The 26,057-nt window shown below is 44.2% G+C and overlaps 2 protein-coding genes across 2 annotated transcripts in view; both read right to left on the bottom strand.

Annotated features, from left to right (window-relative positions):
• The window catches only part of LOC124719888 (zinc finger protein 708-like), a 119,661-nt gene that overhangs the window by 86,039 nt on the left and 7,565 nt on the right, over positions 1 to 26,057 (bottom strand). The gene's annotated exons all lie outside the window — the stretch shown is intronic.
• The window catches only part of LOC124719889 (zinc finger protein 726-like), a 609,944-nt gene that overhangs the window by 576,549 nt on the left and 7,338 nt on the right, over positions 1 to 26,057 (bottom strand). The gene's annotated exons all lie outside the window — the stretch shown is intronic.

Here is a 26,057-nt window from a genome sequence, read left to right as displayed (position 1 = left end):
GGAGCAGGGAGACGAGTAGGGGAGCAGGGAGACGAGTAGGGGAGCAGGGAGACGAGTAGGGGAGCAGGGAGACGAGTAGGGGAGCAGGGAGACGAGTAGGGGAGCAGGGAGACGAGTAGGGGAGCAGGGAGACGAAGAGAGAAAGAGAGAGAAAGAGAGAGAGAGAAAGAGAAAGAAAGAGAGAGAGAGAAAGAGAAAGAGTGAGAAAGAGAGAGAGAAAGAGTGAGAAAGAGAGAGAGAAAGAGTGAGAAAGAGAGAGAGAAAGAGTGAGAAAGAGAGAGAGAGAAAGAGAAAGAGAAAGAGAAAGAGAAAGAGAGAGAGAGAGAAACATTCGAACAGATCTTGTGTAGAAACTGTCATGCCCATAACACTAATAATCACATATATTCAACAATTATAAGTAGGCAGCAAGAAAATGTGGTGCCACAATTTAAATATTTGGAATCAAAGCTTTGTTTATGCTTGAAGACAGGCACAACAATAAGCGATTGACTCCGAAATATTGATCAAAATGATTTCTTACATACCAAGCAGCTACCAGCATACACAGTAACCATACATACTACAGAAGTGGATGCGTTTTACATCACCTCCTAAACCACTGGTTCGACTACAACCAAGCCAGATACACGTATTACTTACTATCTAGACTAAAATACTGAGAAGGTAAGAACCAGCAACCTCCTATGGAGGTGGGCAGGATGATGTGGAGAGAGGAATGGAAGAACAACAGACAGAGAGAGAGGTGGCAGAAACAGATGGACAGAGAGGGGTAGCAGATGGACAGAGGTGGTTGGCTGATTGAATGATTAAAGGCACCAAACTACTAGGTCATCTGTCCTTCCTCAAACAGGCAGGCGGGTCTACACAACTGTAGGTAAGAGAGACCCTACCACACACAATTCAGAGGAAGGAAACCCCAATGTCTATGAGAGGTCAGTGAAACCGATATAAGGGACAAAAGGAAAAAATGAACACAGAGGATGGGAGAAAGGCAAGGTGCCTCATTTAGGGAGCAGCCAGAAGCAGCAGAGGGCAGAATGCAATGAGAGGACATACATCCCCAGTGCCTGCCACTTACCAGAGGTACTCTACTCATGAACAGCCTACAAAATACTAGCAATACAGACAGGGCCAGAGAAGTACAGAGACGAAAGATTAATTTGTCTAACACTATGTGACAGGAGGGAAGAAGTGTAAAAGAGCAGGTAGGGTAGGGTGAGAACCGGGCTGGACCACCAATCCCAGACAGCCACAGCCTGGTCTGTGCAGAGGAGGCAATAGAGTGTTCTGCCAACCCGTCGATGGGCCTCAACAGCAACGATGGAGAGTACAGCAAAACGTGGACTACTGTTGAATGGGAATGACGACAGTGGGGTGTGTCCTCCCATTGGAAAGATGACCACAAGTCAGTCAGGTACGGATGATGTGGAGCTGGCAAAGGACAGTAGAATACTTCTGAGAGGCCTGCATGGAAGGACCTACAAGGATTCGTAGTCTTCTTTATCACTGGTAGTTTGAAGTTAGAGTGCTCCTTTCCATATTTCAGGTTCCTAAAACTTGATGGTGTAATACCAATCAGAGGTCTGTTTCCAGAATACTCATCACCAGAGCTGGTTTACTGGTAGCCAGATTGGCCTAGCTACCAGCAATGTTCATTCCCAGGGACCCCAACATGACCCATAGACCAAACAATCGTCATTGAGCATCCACCTTCCTCAAGAGCATACTGGGAATACTGATTAGCAATAACCATGGGATGCTGAGGGTAATACTGGGTGAGAGCTTCTAAACTGGTCAAAGAGGTTGCAGCAGATGAAGGACCCACTACTGGAGGGAAGGATATGCTCAACAAGAGCATGAGAGATGGCTAACAACACTAAAGCTTCTCTCAAGGAAGGCAGTTCAGTATGACCCGTGACAGTGTAAGCAAAGCCCATGTGATCAGCAACCATCAAGCAATCTGTATAGACTACTGCTGAAGCCTGGGATGTACCATAAATGGAGAAAAATTGGTGGCAGAGGGCCTCAGGAGTGACCATGTCTTTCGGACCTCATGAGTCAAGACAAAGCTGTGACCAAGGGGTTCCCCACAGAGGTGTACATGAGTGGGCTCAGAGGAGAGATGGAGGAAGAAATAACTGGAATTCAGAGGGGAGGGACAGGGTGTGGACTGCAATCATAATCCCTGATCTGGGCCACCATTGTGGGAGACAGGTTTCCACATTTGGAAAGAGGGGACAATAGTTTGGATGCTTAGAGTTGCAAACATAGGTAGCACAACTGAGAAGCTGTTGTTGGCACCTGGTACACAATGATTGGACCAAAGCCTCCATGAGTAATCTGTCCATAGGACTAGAATAAAAGGCTCCTGTTGCAAATCAAATCCCACAGTTGTGTATCTGATTCAGTATCCACAATGCTGAGGGCAAAGCCGAACCATATGCCAGACTCCCATAACCAAGACACAGTTTGATCACGGCTTTGTAAAGCTGCAGAAGGGTAGTGCACTCTGCACCTCTGTTGGTGTCACTCAGGCGACCAAGTGTACTGAGGTGCAGCAAGCACTTTCACTTACACTGCAAAAGACTGAATTCATGTCAACTAAGAAACAGAGACCAGTCCTAAAAACAGTAAGTTCCTGCCACACTGAGTAGTTTGTAATCAAGATAAAGTTCTGGTTGTAGATGAACAATATGATGTTGACAAAAAACCATGACATGAGTTTTGGCAGCTGAAAACCGAAAGCCATGGATGAGTGCCCATGTTCATTTCTTTTGTAGTCTACAGTCAGTGACACCCACACTAGAGGAGCAATAGTAAGAGGCAGAAGTAGTCAGCATACAGGGAGGGTGATACTGATGACCTCACAGCTGGAGGTCGCTATTGATGGCTTGTAGAAGCACCAGGACATGCAGTACAGAACCCTGCAGGTCTCCAATCTCTTGGATATGGGGAGTGTTGTGGAAGCACCAACTAGAACCCAGAACATACACAGACACGAAATTCTACATAAAAACTTGGAGTGGATCCCAGAGACCCTATTCAAATGAGGTATCAAGGATATGGTGTCACCTGCTGGTGTCAGAGCTTTTGCAGGTCGTTGAAGACTGTTACAACGCATTGACACTGGGCAAAAGCAGACCGGCTGGCAGACTGCAGGCAAACCACATTATTAGTAGTGAAGCAGCTTTGCCAAAAACCACACTGTGACGCAGCCAGAAGACCACAAGACTGAAGGAGCCACACAGCTGTCAGCTCACTGTGCACTCAAGCAATATACAGAGAACATTGGTGAAACTTAATGGGCGATAACTGCTTATCTCTAAAGGTGCTTACCCAGTTTCAGCACTGTGATAATGATGCTTTCTAATTATTGTGATTGGAACTAGCTCTTGGTCCAGATCCAGTTACAGATGGCGAGGGTATAATGGTGACAATCCACTGATAGGTGCTTGATCATTTGGTTGTCGATGTGACCGGGCCCTGGGGCTGTACCAGGGTAGAGGGCAAGGGCATTTATGAATTCCCACTCAATTAATTGAGCTTTATACAGCTCCAGGTGGCACGTAGTAAAAGATAATTTCTTTTACTCCACCCCTTGCTTAAGAACATGAAAAACATGTTGATAAATCTCAGATGCTGAGACTCTAGCATATGCAGAGAAAAATGTTGGCAATGGTGTCTGGGTCAGTGAAGACAGTGGAATTTCAAGGCAATAGCAGATACACCTACTAGTGTCTGGTATATATAGAAACATATCTTAGGTCAAACATGCGAAGGAGAGGTTTATTGTCTGATGGTTGAAACAGGCTGCTCCCAGCATTCTTGTTTACATCATTTCATCAGGTGGCAGACCCAGGAATGAAGCCACTTGAAGTAAATAACATACTCCATTGATTGGTGCCACTTATAGTGCTGGAGAGCCCACCTATTATCACTAATGGCCTCTACAATTTCTGATGACCACCAATGTACTCTCTTCTGTCAGAACAGGTCCAAGAAACAGAGGATTGCTAAATCAGCTGCCAAATGAATGGCTGTAATTATATTCTGGACTGCCTTGTTGATGTCTCCATGTGGCGAGGTGTCAGGGCTGACATGAAAGGCAAAAGCACTACAGTCAGCAATGATGTCAGCCGATCTGGGCACACATCCAGGGTAGTGATGATGAGGGAGGAACAAGGCTTCCAGTTCTGTTTGGCCTCTTTGCCAGTAGGTTTGTCCCGAGTCTTTTATCTTCTTCACTTTCTAGAAAACAGTGTAATCTGGTGGATAAGGAGTGTGGTGTTTTCCTCAGTGGACAAAGAAGGGGAGAGATGCAAACACAGCATTTGCAAACGATACTCATCCACAATCTCTAGAGATGGGGTTAGTGCTGCAATGCAAAGACATGCCCAAATTCCAGACACTTGAAGCACCAGAGTGACCTACAATTTCACACAGCATCAGTATACCATCACATTGACCTTCTCAGCTAATGAATCACTCTAAAAGGCCCCTGTGGAGAGGGGAAGGACATGTACAGAGAATGGAGTGAAATATAATGGAGGTCAAGGTGGTCAGAACTGGAGTAAATGCATACCCAGGTGAAGCCAAGAGGTCTACTAGTTTTCCTTATTATAAAAGTTCCTTCATTCTGAAAAACAATGCCCTACCATTATTGTACAAAATATAAAACATGTAAGATATCATGAGGACTTTCTGCTTCACTCCAGTGTCACTGTCACAGCCATTATGTAATGAATTATGGATGCTATGTAACTTACAAATTTAATTATTTTACATTTGAATGTAATTGTGAATTTGTCCTACATCTACACAAAAATAAATATAATCGTTTTGCTTGCACCACTAACAATCCTTCAGAAGTCACAAAAACTACTCATGTATATGGCATCCGGACACCCATGGTCATTGTCCTAGTAACCCAAAACTAAAAGCAAATTTTTCACTATAATGAACAGGAATAAGGAATGACTATGTAAAAAGCTATGACTACTTGTTTATGTGCACTAGACTACAAATTCACAGCTGGTTTACTCTCCACCAGTTTTCCTAGTCAAATGGTGTAATGATGCAGTCAAACTCTCGGTACAATTACAGCTGACACTGAACATCAATGCGCGCCACCAAAGTTAATTTTACAGCCATTTCCCTCTTTTTACATCCACATTTGTTCTTTCATGATTTTTCTGAAACCTCCTACCTGCATCCACAATATCCAGTATCAAGTTTATCCCTACAAAAGCAGTGGCTTAACAAATTTATTTTTTGGGCCACTGAACTCAAAGATTCTCGTGGCATTTGCTATAAAAAGCTAATTGAGTGGTATAATGTGTGCGGAACAAATACAGAACTTCTGAAGTAGCAGTATTAGCAGGTGCATAAATATATTTGGGTTAATAATTTTCTCTTACTGTGTCTTTCTGTGTGGAAACCAATATTGTAAGCTTTTCTCCATCTCTATTTAGCTTTTGCTTTCTTGTGGGAATGCGAGAGCCTTGCCCTCAATTTACTAATTTTGTCGTTCATCTTAACCCTGCTGTAACTGCCACTGCCATCATCTGTTTAAAACCTGGCTCGGGGGGGAAACATCACCTCTGTGACTTACAAATGGCAGAGTGCATTTGATATTCTGGAGCGAATGTTCTGACAACTGAGCCACATACATCAGGGAAGCAGAGTCGCTGACAGGTAATCAGTTTGAAAGCTACAATCTCCGCGATAGCTTGGAAGTGATAAAAAGTTAACAACTGCATTATCAGATATTACCACAGACTTTAGCCAGTACTGTGCTTAGTGATATTAGGAATATGGGGAGCATGGCTCAGTGTGTTTTACTGCTAAGTGTACCAGTGTTGTATTTTTCAGTGTGAATGAAGTGTTTATTCAAGAATAATTGGCATCTGATTTACCTACATCGTAATACTATAATAAAATGGAGAGTTATGTAATAAGGAAAAAAGTAGAAACATCTGATGATTCTGGTCACCATTCAGCTGCAAGAATGCCACCAGATGTAAAGGCAGAGCCCAGCACTTCATCGAAAGTTCCACAATAAAGTGCATCAACAGATTCGTTTGGTCCCAAGATTACTGGCAACAATTTCGATATACACTACTGGCCATTAAAATTGCTACACGACGAAGATGATGTGCTACAGATGCGAAATTTAACCGACAGGAAGAAGATGTTGTCATATGCAAATGATTAGTTTTTCAGAGCATTCACACAAGGTTGGCGCCGGTGGCGACACCTACAATGTGCTGACATGAGGAAAGTTTCCAACCGATTTCTCATACACAAACAGTGTTTACTGGCGTTACCTGGTGAAACATTGTTGTGATGCGTTGTGTACAGAGGAGAAATTCGTACCATCACGTTTCTGACTTTGACAAAGGTCGGATTGTAGCCAATCACGATTGCTGTTTATCGTATCGCGACATTGCTGCTCGCGTTGGTCAAGATCCAATGACTTAGCAGAATATGAAATGAGTGGGTTCAGGAGGGTAATACAGAATACCGTACTGGATCCTAATGGCCCTGTATCACTAGCAGTGAAGATAACAGGCATCTTATCTGCATGGCTGTAACGGATCGTGCAGCCACGTCTCGATCCCTGAGTCAACAGATCGGGATGTTTGCAAGACAACAACCATCTGCACGAACAGTTTGATGACGTTTGCAGCAGCATGGACTGTCAGCTCTGAGACCATGGCTGCAGTTACACTTGACGCTGCATCACAAATAGGAGCACCTGCGATGGTGTAATCAATGACGAACCTGGGTGCATGAATGGCAAAACTAAATTTTTTTCGGATAAATCCACGTTCTGTTTACAGCATCATGATGGTCGCATCTGTGTTTGGCGACATCGCAGTGAACGCACATTGGAAGCATGTATCCGTCATCAGCATACTAGTGTGTCACCTAGTGTGATGGTATAGGGTGCCACTGGTTACACTTCTGTCACCTCTTGTTCGCATTGACGGCACTTTGAACAGGGATGTTACATTTCAGATGTGTTACGACCCATGGCTGTACCCTTCATTCGATCCCTGCGAAACTCTACATTTCAGCAGGATAATGCACGACTGCATGTTGCAGGTCCCATTTGGGCCTCTCTGGATACAGAAAATGTTCAACTACTGCCCTGGCCAGCACATTCTCCAGATCTCTCACCAATTGAAAATGTCTGGTAAATGGTGGGCGAGCAACTGGCTCGTCACAATACGCCAGTCACTACTCTTGATGAACTGCAGTATCGTGTTGAAGCTGCAGGAGCAGCTGTGCCTGAACATGCCATCCAAGCTCTGTTTGACTCAATGCCCAGGCATATCAAGGCCATTATTACGGCCAGAGGTGGTTGTTTTGGGTACTGATTTCTCAGGATGTATGAACCCAAATTGCGTGTAAATGTAATCACATGTCAGTTCTAGTATAATATATCTGTCCAATGAATACCTCATCATCATCTGTATTTCTTCTTGGTATAGCAATTTTAATGGCCAGTAGTGTATTAGCATCAGGAAATATTAGTGATGATACAAAACACAAGCTCCTCACAGCTCCAAGGAAAAATGGAAAAGGTTATGTCATTCCTACTTCTGAGCACAACAGTAGAGGGTGGGTGGAACGTAGACAAAGCACTATCATCATTTTGAACAGTATCCACGGCTGGTGTTCTCACAACTTAAATAGGGACTTCTTAGCATTAACTGTTCAATTTTTGTGAATAATAAAATGGTTAGAGGAAATAAATCGATTTTCACCAAGACACTTGTGACTGAACCACTAACAAAGTTTGCCAAACTTTCTGGTATAGATAGTAATCTCGAGACTCACTCTCAGCTCTAGTACAATGTTGAAGTGTTAACAGATGCAAAATTATTTTTGGCAACATGAGGAATTCAAACTTGATGTCATAAATAAATTGTCAAGACAGAGAATGGAAATCATTATGGAAAACAGATACCATCTTTTACCTATAGTAAAAACAATCATATTTCATGGAAAGCAAAGTACTCCCCTACGGGGGATAGAGATGATGGGAGTCTATCACAAAACGATAATGATTGTGAAGATATAGTAATACTGGGAACTTAAGAGCTCTTCTAAAATTTAGAATTGACGATGGAGACTCAACTAAAACATGACCTTGAGACCACTAAAGCAAATCCCACTTACGTAAAACAATGGGAAACACACTTATTTCATGCTGTGGAAAAGTAATTATCGAGACTACTGGAGGAAACCAAAGATTCCTGTTATTTCAGCATAATCTTCGATGAGACTACAGACACAGTGCACATTGTCCAACTGAGTTTAGCTGCAAGGTATGTTGATCGTGATAGCAAATTACAGGAAAGATTTTTGGGTTTCATTGACATCAATAAAGACAACGATTATAGTGGAAACGTTGACAATGAACCTCTAGAGAGTTAAGATGAAGAGTGTAGCATTACTTGTGAACTATTAGGTACTACGATACTTAGGAGAATGGAAAGCCTTTCTCTGTCCCAGGAGAACTGTGCGGGTATAGGCTGTGATGGTTGCTCAATTAATACGAATATGCCAGAATTGAAAGGAGCCGTGGCTACAATAAAAAGCAAAGCTATAAACATGCAAGCAGCACGGTGTCAAAGTCATCAGCTGACCCTTGGTCTCTCTCCCACAGTTTGAAAGTTACAAATGTGAGAAACTCACTTGGTACTAATGAAGTAGTAGTATTGTTCATTACAGTGTCTAGCAAGCAGTTTGCAACCTTGAGGATTCACCTACAACACTCACTGCACTCACATTGTCAAATGAATGATGTTGCTATTCAATTCACAGCTCATCTCTGAACAGTTTGCAAAGTTCTTTAAGAAATACAGTGTTGGAGGGATAGAACAACGGCTGCCAAAACCAATATCTTCTTTCGAGCTCTCTCTAATTGCGAGTTTATCATCACTGTTTACACTAGTGGCATTATGTGCAGAACATATCCAGTCAGCAAAATCTTACAAGTCCCTATCTTGGATGTCACAATAGCTAAAGAAAATTAGATTCAACGTACAAGGTCTATGACAGCATGAGAGCTAAAGCAGATAGCCATTTTTCTTGTACTGTTTAAGAGGCAAAGGCAGTTATGGGAGAGTCAGACATGGAGATGAGTGTTCCTCATCTTACAGGGAAACTTACAGGGAAAACTGATCATAATTATGATGCTATGACATACTGGAAAAGAACTGTTTTTATTCCAACACTGACGTGTGAGAACATTTTTCTGAAGAAAATAATTATCATTTAAAATTCAACATCCTTTTGCCCCCACAACTACTGAACCATGATGGTAATGGTCTGGCACACAATCCAAATTAGTGCTAAATTGAACTACTGTTATTTGAAGAAGAATCACATCTTGTGATTAAAAACAGACTAATGGGACAGATTCTTCAATACAAGCAAATGAGCATAAACACCCTTAATGATTGTGATTCTGTCATGTAAGTGCTGTCTGTCTGTCCTAAATCTGACTATCCTACTTTGCACAAGCTGTAAAAATTTTCGCTTGTCTACCTACATCTATTGCTATAGTAGAAAAGTTTTTCAACATTCTGGCATACAAAGACATGGCCGAGGTTGACAATGAAGGAGGATTGACTTAATGGCTTAGCTCTGTTGGACACTCACCCCGACATTCATTGTCCTATTGACAATGTATTAAGCAATTTTCCAGGAAGAATAGGTGCATAGAATTCATCATTTAAGGAACAGAACCACAATTTTAACTTTTTTATATTGTAAGATGGTACTGTGTTGTACATGTGTATAATCAGTTTAAATAAAACTTTCTTAAGCTTTCCATGTGACTTGATTCTTTTTTATTACAGTAAAAGTAAAGGTACCTCAAGATATCTTTAGTGCCCCATCCTTGAGGTTTTCATATACCTGCCTCTGTCGCATATGAAATCTGGTGTAAGTTCTATTGGCCAGCTCTGTACTGTGGCTCATATGCATTAACAAAAGCTGTTAGTTGGGCTCAGAGGGCATCCTAGGCTCCATTTTGGCTGTTGGCTGAAGTGGCAATGAACATCTGTTAATGAGACAAAAGAGCATCTTAATTTCTAGAGTCAAGCTGTGGATGAACTACTAACAACTAATTTGGAGCAGAGTTTCAGATTCAGATCAGACCTATTAGTTTTGTGATCTCCACTACATATTCTGTGGAAAATGGTAGGGTTCCTATGTAGTAGCGATGAGTATGTTTCGGAAATGTAATCTCATGTTTACGAAACTGTTGTGTAAATTCATGCAGTCTACTGCACAGTCATCTTTTGTTTGTTTTGAATGGCCAGCAACTCCTTGTCTCAGAGGTTCAAACTGCAATATGTGAAACACCAGTAGGGCACTGTAAGGGATGCACAATTACCAACTGAAATACGAAAATTTCATTCACACCAGTAGAAGATACCAAGTATTGGTAGTCAAACACTTAATGCTCCCAGTATGTGTTGTTGCTGCATTCAGCTGCAGTGATGCAGCTGCACAATGAGAGAGTGCTGACTGTAATGGCACAGTGAGAGTAGGAATATTGCACTGACCGAATGTTTGTCCCCATTATTTTGGGTTTCCCCAGCAAGCAAAATTATACCATATTGTGACAAATGTTTTTACCAAGAAATGATCATAAATATGGAGTGCAATTATTACACATTCATGTCCACAACACTGGCCAAAGGATTGCAGTAAGGAAAACATGTTCAGATTGTTTGAACAGGATGTGGTGATACATAGACAAGTCCGAAAGAAAGGACACCACATATATAATTAAGGTGATGTCAGACAATGATTGTTTCAGTGCAGATGCACACCATGCTCTAACTCTTACAGGAACCAGTGAGACACCATGTGTAATGAGAATCATGAGCATGAGCATTGCATCAGTAGTGTGTGAATAAGTTGAGAATTTGGGTCTGACAGGAAGCATGCTAGAGTAGTCCATGCATATGTGATAACCACTGCGACCAGATGGCATAGTCGTCTGCATGGTTGGTTGAGGTTTAAGGGACCAAACAGCAAGGTCATCAGTCCCTTGTTTCAAATATGCGCCATTCCGCTAATGGGACAACTCAGTAAAGTCAGAACAATAAAACGGAAAAAGGGAAAAAACGTAAAAAGGCAGTCATGTTGTCACTGGTAAAAACAAAATGAGGGAAGTCGGCAAGAGAATGAACCCAACACTATGCTGAAGCAGCATAGGCAAGACCACCTGTGAATTGAAAGGTACAACTGCTATAATGTAGAAAGTACGTATGGGAATAGAATGACTAACCAAGCCTTAAAAAAAGGGTAAAAACAGAGTAAAAGGGGAAGAAAAGAGGAATTCGGTCAGGGAGGTGAATCAGGAATCTCTGAACACTGCTTACAGTGGGAGACACCCAAACACTCACCGCCCTGCCCCAACGCCAGAGAGAGATTAAAAACCTTAAAACTGAGAATAAAAACCACTTTCCCGGAGGAAACCGAGAACCAGAGAGACCATCCGGGAATCGTCAGCCAACATCAAAGGTAAAGCATGGGGGAGCCTGTACTTAGCACGCAGAGCCAAAAGAAGGGGGCATTCAACCAAAATGTGGGCTACAGACTGGAAGGCTCCACAACCACATAGTGGGGGTGGCTCATCACGCAAAAGAAAACCATGGGTCAACCGAGTATGGCCAATGCGGAGACGACACAGTGTGGTCAAGTCCTTTCAGGAGATGCGAAAGGAAGAACGCCACGGGCCTGGGGTCACCTTAATTGAACGAAGTTTATTAGACAGGGGAGTAACCTCCCAAGAATTGGCCCATGACTGTGCGAAGTGGGATTTGATGTGAAGCCGTAAATCCGCTGCAGGAGGGGCTACAGAAAATGGGGGTAAGTAACTGCTCCCCCAGCCAAACGATCAACGAGCTCATTACCCGGGATACCCACATGGCCCGGGACCCATAGGAAATCTATGGAACAAGCAGCACGGTGAAGATCAGCGAGATGGTCATGGATGGCAGAGACCAAGGGATGGCGCGAAAAACACCGGTCAATAGCAAGAAGGCCACTCAACGAGTCCGTACATAACAAAACGCGGTTGTGTTGGGATTGTTTAATAAAGGTAAGGGCCCGGGAAATTGCCATCAATTCCGCAGTAAACACCCCACATGAGGGTGGCAGTAGATGATTTTCCGTTCCAACAAAGGACGTGAAGGCATACCCAACATGATCAGCAGATTTAGAGCCATCAGTGTAAAAAACAACAGCATCCCAAAACTCCCTTAAAATTTGGCAGAAAAAGGAACGGAACTCCACCAGGGGGATGGAATCTTTCGGACCGCGGCGGAGATCCGTACGAAGTTGAGGCCGAGGAACTAACCAAGGAGGGGTGGAGGGGAGGGAGTGAGGAAGACAGGACAAAGAAGGAAGCTGAAAATCACGGCTAAGAGACGCAAGGCGCAGCCCAACCGGTAAACCCGCCCCCGAGGGCGGGAATCGGGTGGGCGACGTCCATGGTCTGGGAACAGGATAGAATAGGAAGGATGAGTGGGAGAGGAACGGATAGTGAGTGCGTAACACCAGAAGCTGGGACCGCCGAACAGAAAGGGGGGGGGGGGGGGGGGGGGAGAGATTCCAGCTTCAACCAGGAGACTATCAACAGGGCTAGTAGGGAAGGCACCGGTGGCCAAACGGATACCACGATGGTGGACTGGATCCAGCACGTGCAGTGTGGAAGGAGCAGCTGAACCATAAACTTGACAACCATAGTCCAAGCGAGACAGAACTAGAGCACGATAAAGACGGAGGAGGAGGGAACAGTCCGCACCCCAAGAGGAGTGGGCAAGGAAGCGAAGGACATTGAGTTTACGGAAACATCCTACCTTCAGGAGTCTGATATGGGGCAGCCAAGTGAGCTTGTTGTTGGAAAGAAGACCCAGGAAACGAAACTGTGTGACCACAGGCAATCGTTGTGCAGTAAGATAGAGCTCTGGATCAGGATGGATCGTAGTACGGCGACAGAAGTGGACCACTCGCGATTTTAAAGGAGAGAACTGAAACCCGTGTGAGAGGGTCCATGCAGAGGCACGCCGTATAGCTACCTGGAGCTGCCGCTCTGCAGATGCCATAGAGGAGGAACTAACCCAAATGCAGAAATCATCCACATACAGGGCAGGGGCGACCAAGGGACCGACAGAGGCTACAAGTCCATCGATAGCAATGAGGAAAAGAAGGACATTCAAGACAGAACCCTGTGGGATGCCCGTCTCCTGGGTCTGTGGAGAACTAAAAGCAGTACCAACTCGAACTCTGAATGACCGATGGATCAGGAACTGGCGGATAAAAATTGGGAGTGGGCCCCGAAGACCCCACTGATGAAGGGTAAGTAAGATGTGATGGCGCCAGGCTGTGTCATAGGCCTTGCGAAGGTCAAAAAACACTGCAACCAAATGGCGGCGCTGGGAAAAGCCTGCCGAACTGCGGATTCCAAGCGAAGTAAATGATCGATTGAAGACCGTCCCTCTCAAAAGCCACACTGGTAAGGCGACAATAGATCCCGAGATTCGAGGACCCAATTGAGCCGACGGACTACCATCCGTTCAAGTAACTTACAAACAACATTGGTCAAACTAATTGGCCGATAGCTGTCAACAGATAGGGGGTTCTTACCAGGCTTAAGGACAGGAACCACAATGCTATCCCTCCACTGAGAAGGGAAGTCACCCTGGAGCCAGATACGGTTAAACACCCGAAGATGATGTTGCCGTTGTGGAGCACTGAGATGTTGAAGCAGTTGGTTATGAATGGAATCTGGGCCAGGGGCCGTATCATGAGAAGAAGATAGAGCAGAAAGAAATTCCCATTCAGTGAAAGGTTCGTTGTAAGATTCTGACTCACAAGTGGTGAAACATAAGGTGACAGCTTCAGCCTGCTGTTTTTGATTAAGGAAAGCAGCTGGATAGGAGGCTGACGCTGACGCTGACGCCACTGCAAAATGGGTCGCAAGATGTTCTGCAAGAACTAATGGGTCCGTACAAATGCCATCTGGGAGGTGAAGGCCTGGGAGGGTGGACTGCCAATGGCAACCTTAGAGAGAACGAAGTGTAGCCCATACCTGTGACAGAGGGACAGTAGAACCAAGGGAAGAAATGAATCGTTCCCAACATATCCGCTTACCCTGTTTGATTAAATAACGGGCTTTAGCACGGAGGCGTTTAAAGGTAGTAAGGCTGGCTACAGATGGGTGCCTCTTCAAGTGTTGCAAAGCTCGACGGCGAGCACGGATGGCAATGGCAATGGCCGTACTCCACCACGGGACTTGCCGGCGACAAAATGGTCCAGATGAGCGCAGGACAGCAAGGCTAGCAGTGCGAACAATCGCGTCAGACACGTCACGTAGGACGTCATCAATACAACCCGACAAAGAGGGAGAAAACTCGACCTGTGCAGTGTATAGAGGCCAATCGGCGCGGCGGAAAGACCAACGAGGTAACCTTTCCATCGGGGAGCGGGAAGGGAGCGTGATAATCAACGGGAAATGGTCACTATCACAAAGGTCGTCGTGTGGCGACCAGTGTAATGAAGGGAGGAGAGAGGGAGAAGAAAGACGAAGATCAATGGCAGAAAAGGTACTATGACCGGCACTGACATGAGTAGGGGAGCCATCATTAAGAAGGCACAGGTCATGGTCTGCAATAAATTGGTCTATAAGACCACCTCGTCTAGATGGAAAGGCACTGCCCCACAAAGGATGATTAGCATTAAAATCCCCAAGGAGGAGGAAGGGAGGAGGAAGTTGCTGAAGAAGGGTGGTTAAGGCAGCAGGTGTAAGAGTCCTGTCAGGAGGGAGATAAAGATTGCAAACTGTGTCTGGACCCTAACAGCAACCGCTTCCAATGTAGGTTGGAGAGGAATCCACGTGCTAGCAATGTCTGCACGGACCAACGTACAAACGCCACCAGAAGCCCGCATTGGTCCAACCCGATTTCGACAGAAAATACAGAATCCATGGAGGGTCGGTGAGTGAGCATCAGTAAAATGAGATTCCTGGAGAACCACACAAGCTGCAGAGTAGGACGAAAGAAGGGATTTCAATTCCGGAAGGTGACGATAGTATCCATTACAATTCCATTGGAGAACCACAGAACGATGGTTTAAATGAGGGCTGAACACGCTATTTTCAGTCATACCGACGGGTCTCCACCTGTCACCGACAAGGAGGGGCGACATCCATGAACGACAGGTCAGAATCCGGTTGTGAAGTCGGGGAAGGGACCTCCGGTGACACCAGAGGCTCTTTGTCCCGGGACTTATGTTTCTTCTTCTTTTCAGGTTGAGATCGAGGAGGGCTGTGTGGCATAAAGGAGCCAGCTGCAGCAAGATCAGGAACAGAAAGAGACGGGGCGACCTGGGGGCCGACAGACCGCGGCTCTCGCGGTCGTTGCGCGGCAGCAGACCTTTGACCTGGAAGGTGCCGGGAAGGGGCATCCCAGGAGAGGCGCCCTTGACTGGCAGACGCCGAAGGAGTGGGACACTTCTCCGGCTGGGGAGGGGAGCAGCGCCCATAGGAGAAGGTGTGGGAGCTGCAGGGGAGGGGGGAGGAGACGGGTCCGGGATGGGGGTAAGGAAGGGGGAGGAAGGGGTGAAGATGTAACCAAGGCGTAACTAGATGTCATGGCCACAGGGTGCAGTCATGCATATTTCGTACGGGCCTCTGTGTAGGTTAAACGATCGAGGGACTTTTACTCCTGTATCTTTTTTTCTTTCTTATATACCGGGCAATCTGGTGAACGTGGAGAATGACTACCATGACAATTTACACATACAGGAGGGGGAACACAGGGACTCGCCTCATGGAGTGGACGTCCACAGTCACCACAGAGAGGGGCCTGGGAACAGCGAGAAGACGTGGCCAAATCGCAAGCACTTAGAACACCTCATAGGAGGCGGGATGTACGGCTTCACATCACAGCGATAGACCATAATCTTAACTTTCTCAGGGAGGGTATCCCCTTCAAAGGCCAGGATAAAGACACCAGTATCAATACGATTATCTTTAGGACCCTTCTGAACACGCCGAACAAAGTGAACACCCCGCCGTCCGAGATTGTCCCGAAGTTCCTCATCAGTTTGAAGGATGAGGTCCCTGTGAAAAATCACACCTTGTACCATATTTAGAGACCGGTGGGGGGTAATGGACACAGGAATTGTGCTAAGATGGGTACAGGCACGAAGGGCCGCAGATTGGGCAGCTGAAGCAGTGTTTATCAGCAATGAACCCGACCGCATCTTGCTCAGAGAGTCCACTTCGCCAAACTTGTCTTCAATGTGTTCCACAAAGAATAAAGGTTTGACACTGGTGAAAGTATCTCCATCAGTCCTGGTGCAAACTAGATAACGGGGGAAAGGTTTTGCCCCTAGACGACGGGCCTGACCCTCTTCCCAGGGGGTAGCCATGGAAGGGAAGGGCGAAGGGGCAAGAGAAGCAGCACTTGAGGAATCAGTTACACACAGAGAGACAGCCGCAGAAGAATGGCCAGAGTTTTGGACCCGTATGTGTTTCATCTGCATAGCGTCCGCCCTGATACCACCCACTCCGATCAGGGGCTCTCCTCACGGGCGCCACCCACCCACAGGAAGGGCCGTCTGGCACGGCGGCCGTTGCCGGGAGTTCCGATGCTCCAGGGTGACGCGCAACCACTCCAAGGCATGCATGAGGAGGTCACAGCTCAGGTATTAGAAGTGTGATCCCTGTGTGTTCAGGGGGCTCAACCAAAAGGGTACATAGCGACCCCACCATATGGGCTGGCTACCGTGCTGGCTATGCACCCTAGCATCAGACAACGACGTGAAAGAAAAGGTGGAATGTACTAGGAGGGTGCACGTCGGAGACACTAGATAAGGTGCTCTTCCCCAAATGGCTCACACTACGGAGGAGAAATTTTGTAATGGAGGTCAAACCCCAGAGGGGTACCAAGGAATGCCAAAAGGAGGAGATGATTACGCAACAAAGCCGGAGTGTAAAACCAACAGAACCAGGAGGATAGCGGGGGCCAACATAAGCAAGGACACCAATAGAGGGAGAGGAGAGGGCGAGGGGAAAGGAGCATGGAGGGGAAAGGAGGGGAAGGGAAAGGAAATGCAGCCCGGGAGAGAGAGAAGGCTGCAATGGCTCGGGACCCCGTGCTTGCCACGCACGAATCCACAAAAGAGTTGTGGACCCCCTGGGGGGAGTACTGATGGGGGTGTCAGCATTATTACCAAGATGGGGATTGAGATTCCAGGCAATTTAAAAGGGGACCACCCAGAAGGAACAAGCATAGGATGTGTTTCCAGTGTAACAAAGAGGGGCATCTTGTATGGCAATTTCCAGTTCCATGGAAGGAGAGTCAAACAACTGATGTCACAAGGAATGGAAGAGGCATGGTAGTGTTCTATTACCGGAGTGCTGTGTCTGTGTCAAGTCCGAAGTATGGAAACCACTGCCTTATCTTTGGGAACAACTTAACTAGGAACCAGTGTGCACCCTCCTTAACTATGGTAGTTCAGTTTGTCGTCTAGAGTATGTGTGGTATTTGGAGTTCTGCCATACCTGTGAATTACCTTGTTTGCATCCATCCTCCCAATGTCGAGCTCTCATTGGGCAGATGTTGCCTCTGGTTGTCAGAACTGAGTATTGGAAAATTGTTGGCCTGTGAAGTGGAAAGTAATTAAAAATCTTTCAGTGAATTTAATTTTGGGGCGTGTTTTGTAAGTGGTAGTGGGTTGGCATTAGATTGTCAAGGCAGGGTTGTTTATTTGAAATTTAACCCAGCTGAAAAACTCATGTTGTGCTCCTGTCAGGTTGCCACTGGAATTCATAGTGTTACCGCAATGTTCGCCATTTGGGCTCAGTCACCTTGGTCTAGTAGAGGTGAAGGAGGTACTGGAAGTTCTTGATTGTTTAATGCAGATGTTAACAAACAGACTGGACATCACCAATAAAATCCAGTACAAGATTCGCCTTACAAATGACATTCCAGAGAGGTACGATCTTTACAACTTTCTCTATCAAAGATGAAATGTATATGTGCTTTGATTAATAATATGTTGTTCGATGGGGTCATCGGGCCCTCAACCTCAGCCTATGTTTCTCCCATATTCTCAATATCTATGGGCAGCAGAGCCGTGTTTCATCCAGTTGTGGATTATCGAGCAGTTAATGAGAAGGTAGTTTTGGAATCTGTCACTTCCAAATGTACCTAATTTGTTTTTCTTCATTCAGTGGGGCTCAGTATTTTACTGTCCTGGATCTCAATCAGGCATATTATCAGATCATGTTAACAGAGGATTCCAAGCATACTACTGCCTTTTGTACAGACTGGAACCTCTACGAATTTAACAGGGTGGCCTTTGGTTTGTCAGTGGCAGCTGCCATTCTGTCTTGCCTTCTAGATTGTGTTTTGGGTGATTTCAAGTGTGTGTATAATTACCTATATGGCATTGTTATTTTTAGTGCTAGTCTGTCTGGACACCTGCAACATTTTGCAGACCTGGTTTACCAGAGGGAGGTGGGACTTGATGTGAAACCATCTAAATCACACTGGTACATAGGTTTCATTCTTGGGACATCTTAGTTCCACTGATTGCATTAGAATTGACCAGGAGTATACTGGTGATTTGTGAAAATTCCCAGTTCCTAGAAATAAGAAAGGTGTGGTACCATTCATAGACATGGCAAATGCCTTAACTATTTAAGAAATTTCAAATGGGATGAAAGTCATCAGGAATCTTTTGAAGGCATTAAGGTGGCACTTACTAACCCACTAGTATTAGCCATACCCAATTTTGAGCTCCTGTTCTTGCAGATGGACACCTGTAATTCTTCTGGAGCAGAAAGTGGCAGCTGGCCTCCTGCAGGAACAGAATGAGATGGGTCTGTGGCAGGCTGATGCTCTATAGCCTATGCACCTTAAAACTTTCACCTGTGGAGATGAAATATTTTATGTATGAATAGGAAGCCTTGGCAGTTCTGTTTTCCCTTGACAAATTCAGATTTTATTTTGAACACCGAGACTTTTGTTTAGAGACTGACACTCAGCTTCTTAGTTAGGTTTTAGCTCATTACTTCTGTAACACCCTCTTAGGCAGTCATTTGGGAATTTACACAACTGTTAAGATCAGACAATACATCGCCTGGTCCTCCCTGTATAACAAAGACTGAAGGTTGGTGGGGGTCAAGATCGTTCAACATGTCACCTGGTTTTCCCTGTATAAGGACATCCAGAATTTCTTGGGGGGAGTGTGAGCTGTAAGGGAGCTGAGCCCAACCAGAATTCTACCATGGGGATTTTAGAGAGACACCTGATGCATAAATTTTTTATTGATTATATAGGACCTCTTCCACATGTGTGGGTGTTCGGCACCTATTAGTTATTATGAACAATTTCTCTTTTTTCTCTCTCATTCCAAGCAGAATGAGTGACTATTCTGGTAATTATCCAGCATTTGTTATGAATTTTTTCTCTTTATGGGCCACCCAGGGTGCTTGTTAGCAATAATGCTGCTGCTTTTGCTTCCCAGCTATTCATGAGGTTCTCCTTTGTCAATGGAATTAAGGATGTGATCACAAATCCTTATTACCTGCACACTTTGCTGACCAGGTGAACTGAAAGTTGAAGGCTGTGCTTATCTTTCGCAACAAGGCTCAGATGAAGTGGGACATGTCAGTACCATGGGTCAATTTTGTCTAACACTGCACAACCCAAGTCCCTGGAGGCTCCTCCAGTATTCCTTATGCTAGCACATCCAGTCAATTCTCCTCTCGTCAATCTGTGGTCAATCAATGATTTGCTTCCAGAACAAGTCACCCTAGCATTAACACAGCACAACTGGAGCCAGGCTAGGCATAATACCAAAATTTCACATCACAGGCTAGCCATCTGCAACAATCATGGACTACGTGGTTCAGTCCAAAGGTTGGGGACAGTGTTAGTCCAAAATCCTAATATTGCTCAAAAAGGGGAGTTAAGGTTTGCTAGCAAGCTGGCTCTTCAGTTCTCTGTACCCTATGAGATTGCCAGGGTTGTGAGCCTGGCAAACCACCTGGTTCTGAATTTCTGCACAAGTAAAGACTCACAAGTGCTTATTACCCAGGTGAAGGAGAGTCAGATGTGAAGGGCTCTTTAATGGCAAGGCAGGGGGAATTTGGTTTGGTGGGGGATGTTAAGATATGGTGGGGTTCGTCTCTTAATTCCAGCCTCATGTGCCTGGCAGATGTCACTTCTCGCAGCTTGGAGCTCATGGAACCAGTGGTGTTGTGGAGCCACACTGGGTGGCGAGGAAAAGCAGTGCATTTCACAGGCAGTCGGTGTCTTGAAGCTGGACTGGAGGGCGATCCATGCAGGGCTCATGGGCAGCATGTGCTGCTTGGCCCAACTTTGTGCCACTATCATTATCACCATCACTACAATAAAACAATCTTCTTTCAATTGTGGTAAGTGCCATAGTCTGATCAGCCCCAACGTTATGATCACCACTCTAAAAGCTGGTATGTCCACCTTTGGCACAGATAACAGCAGGGAGACATTGTGGCATGGAAGCAACTAGGACTTGATAGATCATTTGAGGTAGTTGGCACATGTTATGTTAAATCACATCCCAGATGTGTTCGATCAGGGTCAGAGCTGGCATATTTGGTGGCCATCATATCAATTGGAACTCACCACTGTATTCCTCAAACCATTCCACCACTCATGGCCTTGTGAAATGGTGCATAGTTTTGATGAAAAATGCCACTGCCATTGCGAAATATGATCATCATGAAGGGGTGGACCTAACATGAACCATGGATCTTGTCACTGGTTTGGAGGCTTGTGTGGCTCAGCAATGCAGACAGCCATACCAAAGGTGAAACTGCAATGGAGGGGTATCTGCTGAGAGGCCAGACAAACATGTGGTTGCTGAAGGAGGGGCAGCAGCCTATACAGTAGTTGCAGGGGCAACTTTCAGGATGACTGATTAATTTGGCCTTTTAACATTAACCAGAATGGTGTTGCAGTGCTGATAGTGCCAACAGGTGAAAGCAAGGGGAAACTACAGCTATAAATTTTCCAGAGGGGATGCAGCTTTACTTTGTGATTAAATGATGAAAGCATCCTCATGGGTAAAATATTCCGAAGGTAAAATAGCACCCCATTCAAATCTCCAAGTGGTGATAACTCGGGACCAAGTTGTTATCAGGAGAAAGAAAACTGGCGTTCTACAGATTGGTGCATGGAATGTCAGATCTCTTAATTCAGCAGGTAGGTTAGAAAATTTAAAAAGGGAAATGGATAGGTTGAAGCTAGATATAGTGGGAATTAGTGAAGTTCTATGGCATGAGGAACAAGACTTCTCGTCAAATGAATACAGAATTATAAATAAAAATGAAATAGGGGTGATGGAGGTGTGGGTTTAATAATGGATAAAAGAAAAGGAGTGTGGGTAAGTTACTACAAACAGCATAGTGAATGCATTATTATAGTCAAGATGAACATGAAGCCCATGCCTACCACAGTAGTACAAATTTATATGCCAACTAGCTCCATGGATAATTAAACAATTGAAGGAATGTATGATGAGATAAAATTATTTAGACAGTGAAGGGAGACAAAAATTTAATAGTCATGGGGGAATGGAATTCGATAGTTGGAAAAGAGAAGGAAACGTAGTAGGTGAATATGGAATGTGAGTAAGGAATTAAAGAGGAAGCCATCTGATAGAATTTTGCACAGAGCATAACTTCATCATACATTGTGCTCAAAAGTATCCACACACCCCAAAAACATTAGTTTCTCATATAGATGCATTGTGCTGCCACCTACTGCAAGGTACTCCACATCAGGGACCTATGTAGTCATGAAAGAGCAGAATCGGGTGCTCTGCGTAACTCATGGACTTCGAATGTGGTCATGTGATAGGGTGTCACTTGTGTAATACATCTGTGTGTGAGATTTCCACACTCCGAAACATCCGTTGGTCCACTGTTTCCAATGTGATAGTGACACTGAAACATGGAGGGACACTTACAGCACGAAAGCGGATAGACCGATCTTGTCTGTCGACTGAGATACTGCCAACACTTAAAGAGGGTCGTAATGTGTAATAGGCAGACATCTATCCAGACCAAGAGACAGGAATTGCACACTGCATCAGGATCAACTGCAAGTACTATGACAGTTAGGCAAGTGGTGAGGAAACTAATTTCATGGTCGAGCAGCTAATCGATTTTTTAGAGGAGCTTGAAATTTATGAAGCAAAAATCAGAGAACCAACTAAACTGCTTAACTAGCAAAATGACTGTGCCCAAAGCCTACTTTGCTTTATTTGACAATGTTTTACTCTAACCACTGCACGCCACTGTTATATATGGTGTGTTGGTAAGTTCACCTAGTACTGAGTGCATCACATATTTACTTAGTTTTCGTATGTTTTACGCATGACTAGTATCTTCTTGTTCCTTCCCTATTCATTTCATAGACTGCATTTATCAGATAATGTGGATCACCCATTGTTACAGAATTTTATCATTATTTTCTTGCAATGGAGTGCCGCATGGTACGAAGGGCCCTCTGCCGGTCACGTTCCTCCAACCACTTCCCGCCTGTGTGGAATACTGGCATTAGTGCTAACAGAGGGCACTGATTATGTGCAGCACTATGTTTTCTTTCATTTGTGGCTCCTTTAGCAATTTGTTTTATGGTTGTTTAATATTACCAGGTGCACTGTCACTGGTGTTCAATATTAACGTCATTATCTAGAATATTGGCACTTGAGCACATGTCAACCACTGTTTCTTAACTCTTGCTCTTTATAACAATATTACTTATGTCTTTTTTTACTGCTTTTTATTACTGTAATGCCTTTTATGAATTATAAGCTTATTACAGACTTCAACTATTGTATCCCGTTTATTTCTGCTGTTTCAATTAATTATTGAAAACTAGTGTATGCCAACATTAGCGACATCTGGTGACCTTACAACACAAACATCTTGTGGCTACTGTACAGCAGCTTGTTTTCAACAGTAGCACTACTGACAACATGACTCATGCATGTTATGTAATTTATATGTTACGGTATATTGATAATGTATTTGACGATGCTGGTGCTGATTTAACATTTAACGATGCTACTATGGCTGCAGTACATTAGGACTTTGTTTTTATGAAACAGGTATGCTTCTTCATATTTAAAGTGCAGAAATATGTCAGTAGTACTTTTCATTATGGTCTTTTTATTGTTTTTTTTTTTTTAAGCTGTAGACAATCTGCGAGTATTTATGTTTTTCCCATTTTTTGCTGCAGATCTGATGGTCAAAAGTTTGTGACCATAGACATAAAGGAAACTTAGCCTAACTTTGTGTCGTGTTTTTCATGGAGGGGCTTGCACCGCTTATTGTTTTGTGTGGCACTATCACAGCACAGGCCTACATTGATGTTGTAAGCACCTTCTTGCTCCCCACTGTTGAAGAGCAATTTCGGGACGGCAATTGCTCCTTTCAACACAATCGATCACTTATTCACGATGCATGGCCTGTTGTGGAGTCGTTACATGACAATAACATTCCTGTAATGAAGTGGCCTTCATGGAGTCCTGACCTGAATCCTATACAACATCCTTGGAAAGTTTTGGAATGCCAGGCCTCACTGACCGACATTGATACCTCTTCTCAGTGCAGCACTCTGTGAAAAATGGGCTGCCGTTACCCAAGTAACATTCCAGCACCTGATTGAACGTATGCCCACAAAAGTAGAAGCTGTCATCAACGCGAAGGGTGGACGAACATCATATTGAATTCCAGCATTACTGATGGAGGGCACCACGAAATTTAAAGTCATTTTCAGCCTGGGGTCCAGATACTTTTGATCACATAGTGTAGCTAACACTTCGTTAAAGAATTATGGCAGAAGATTGTACACATGGAAGAGGTCTTGAGACACTGGAAGGTTTTAGATAGATTATGCAATGGTAAGACAGAGATTTAGGAATCAGGTTTTAAACTGTAAGACATTTCCAGGGGCAGATGTGGACTCTGACCGCAATTCATTGGTTGTGAACTGTGTATTGAAACTGAAGGAACTGCAAAATGGTAGGAATTTTAGGAGATGGGATCTGGATAAACTAAAAGAATCAGAGGCTGTGCAGTGTTTCAGAGAGCATTGGGACACCACTGACAAGAATATGGGAAAGAGACACAGTAGAAGAAGAAAGGGTAGCTTTGAGAGAATAGTGAAGGCAGCAGAGGGTCAAGTAGGTTAAAAGACAAGGGCTAGTAGAAATCCTTGGGTAACAGAAGAGAGATTGAATTTAATTGATGGAAGGAGAAAATATAAAAATGCAGTAAATGAAGCAGCCAAAAAGGAATACGAACATCTCAAAAATGATATCGACAGGAAATGCAAAATAGCAAAACAGGTATGGGTACAGAGCAAATTAAAGGATGTAGAGGCATATACGACTAGGGGCAAAATAGATACTGCCTACAGGAAAATTGAAGAGACCTTTGGAGAAAAGAGAACCACATAAGAGTATCAAGAGCTCAGGTGGAAAACCAGTTCCAACCAAAGAAGGGAAGGCAAAAAGGTGAAAGGAATATATAGAAGGTCTCTACAAGGGCAATGTACTTGCAGGCAATATTATGGAAATGGAAGAGGACGCAGATGAGGATGAAATAGGAAATATGATACTACATGATGAGTTTGACAAAGCACTCAAAAACCTTAGTTGAAAGAAGGCCCTGGGAGTAGACGGCATCCATTAGAACTACTGACAGCCTAGGGAGAGCCAGCCTTGACAAAACTCTACCATCTGGTGAGCAAGATGTATGAGACAAGCAAAATACTATCAGACTTCAAGCAGAATATAATTCCAATCCCAAAAAACACAGGTGTTGACAAGTCCGAAAATTACCGAACTATCAGTTTAATAAGTCCCAGGTGCAAAATACTAACACAAATTCTTTGCAGACAAATGAAAAAACCAGTAGATGCAGACCTCGGGGAAGATAAGTTTGGATTCCATAGAAATTTAGGAAAACATGAGGCAATATTGACCTACATTTCTAGCATTTGTAGACTTAGAAAAATGCTTTTAACAATATTGAATGGAATACTGTCTTCCAAATTCCAAAGGTGGCAGGGGTAAAATACAGGGAGCGGAAGGCTATTTATAATTTGTACAGAAACCAGATGGCAGAGTCGAGGGGCATGTAAGGGTAGCAGTGGTTGGGAAAGGACAGACAAGGTTGTAGCCTACCCTGATGATGTTTAATCTGTATATTGAGCAAGCAGTAAAGGAAACAAAAGAAAAATTTGGAGTAGGAACAATCCAAGGAGAAGAAATAAAAACTGAGGTTTGCAGAGGACGTAATTCTGTCAGAGACAGCAAAGGACCTGCAAGAGCACTTTAACGTAATGGACAGTGTCTTGGAAGGAGGATATAAGATGAACATCAACTAAAGCAAAGTGAGGATGATGGAAGGTAGTCTAATTAAATTAGATGATGCTTACGGAATTAGATTAGGAAATGAGACACTTAAAGTAGTAAAGGAGTTTTACTATCTGGGGGGCAAAATAACTGATGATGGTCATAGTAGAGAGGATATAAAATGTAGATTAGCAATGCCAAGTAAAGCCTTTCTGTCTGAAAGATATTTATTAACGTCGAGTTTAAATGTATGTGTCAGGAAGTCTTTTCCGAAAGTATTTGTATGGAGTGTATCCATGTATGGAATTGAAACATGGATAATAAAGTGTTTAGACGAGAAGTTTTCGAAACATGGTGCTATAGAAGAATGCTGAAGATCAGATGGGTAGATCATGTAATTAATGAGGAGGTACCGAATAGAATTGGGGAGGAGAGCAATTTGTGGCACAATTTGACTAGAAGAAGGGATCAGTTGCGAGGGAATGTTCTGAAGTGTCAAGGGATCACCAATTTAGAATTGAAGGTAAGTTCGGAGGGTAAAAATCATAGTGGGAGACCAAGGCATCAATACATTAAACAGATTCAGGAGGATGTGG

The sequence above is a fragment of the Schistocerca piceifrons genome, chromosome 11 (genome assembly GCF_021461385.2).
Source record: "Schistocerca piceifrons isolate TAMUIC-IGC-003096 chromosome 11, iqSchPice1.1, whole genome shotgun sequence".
In the NCBI taxonomy this organism is placed as follows: Eukaryota; Metazoa; Arthropoda; class Insecta; order Orthoptera; family Acrididae; genus Schistocerca; species Schistocerca piceifrons.
The sequence above is the reverse complement of the archived record's forward strand: the minus strand, read 5'-3'. Positions and strand labels throughout refer to the sequence as shown.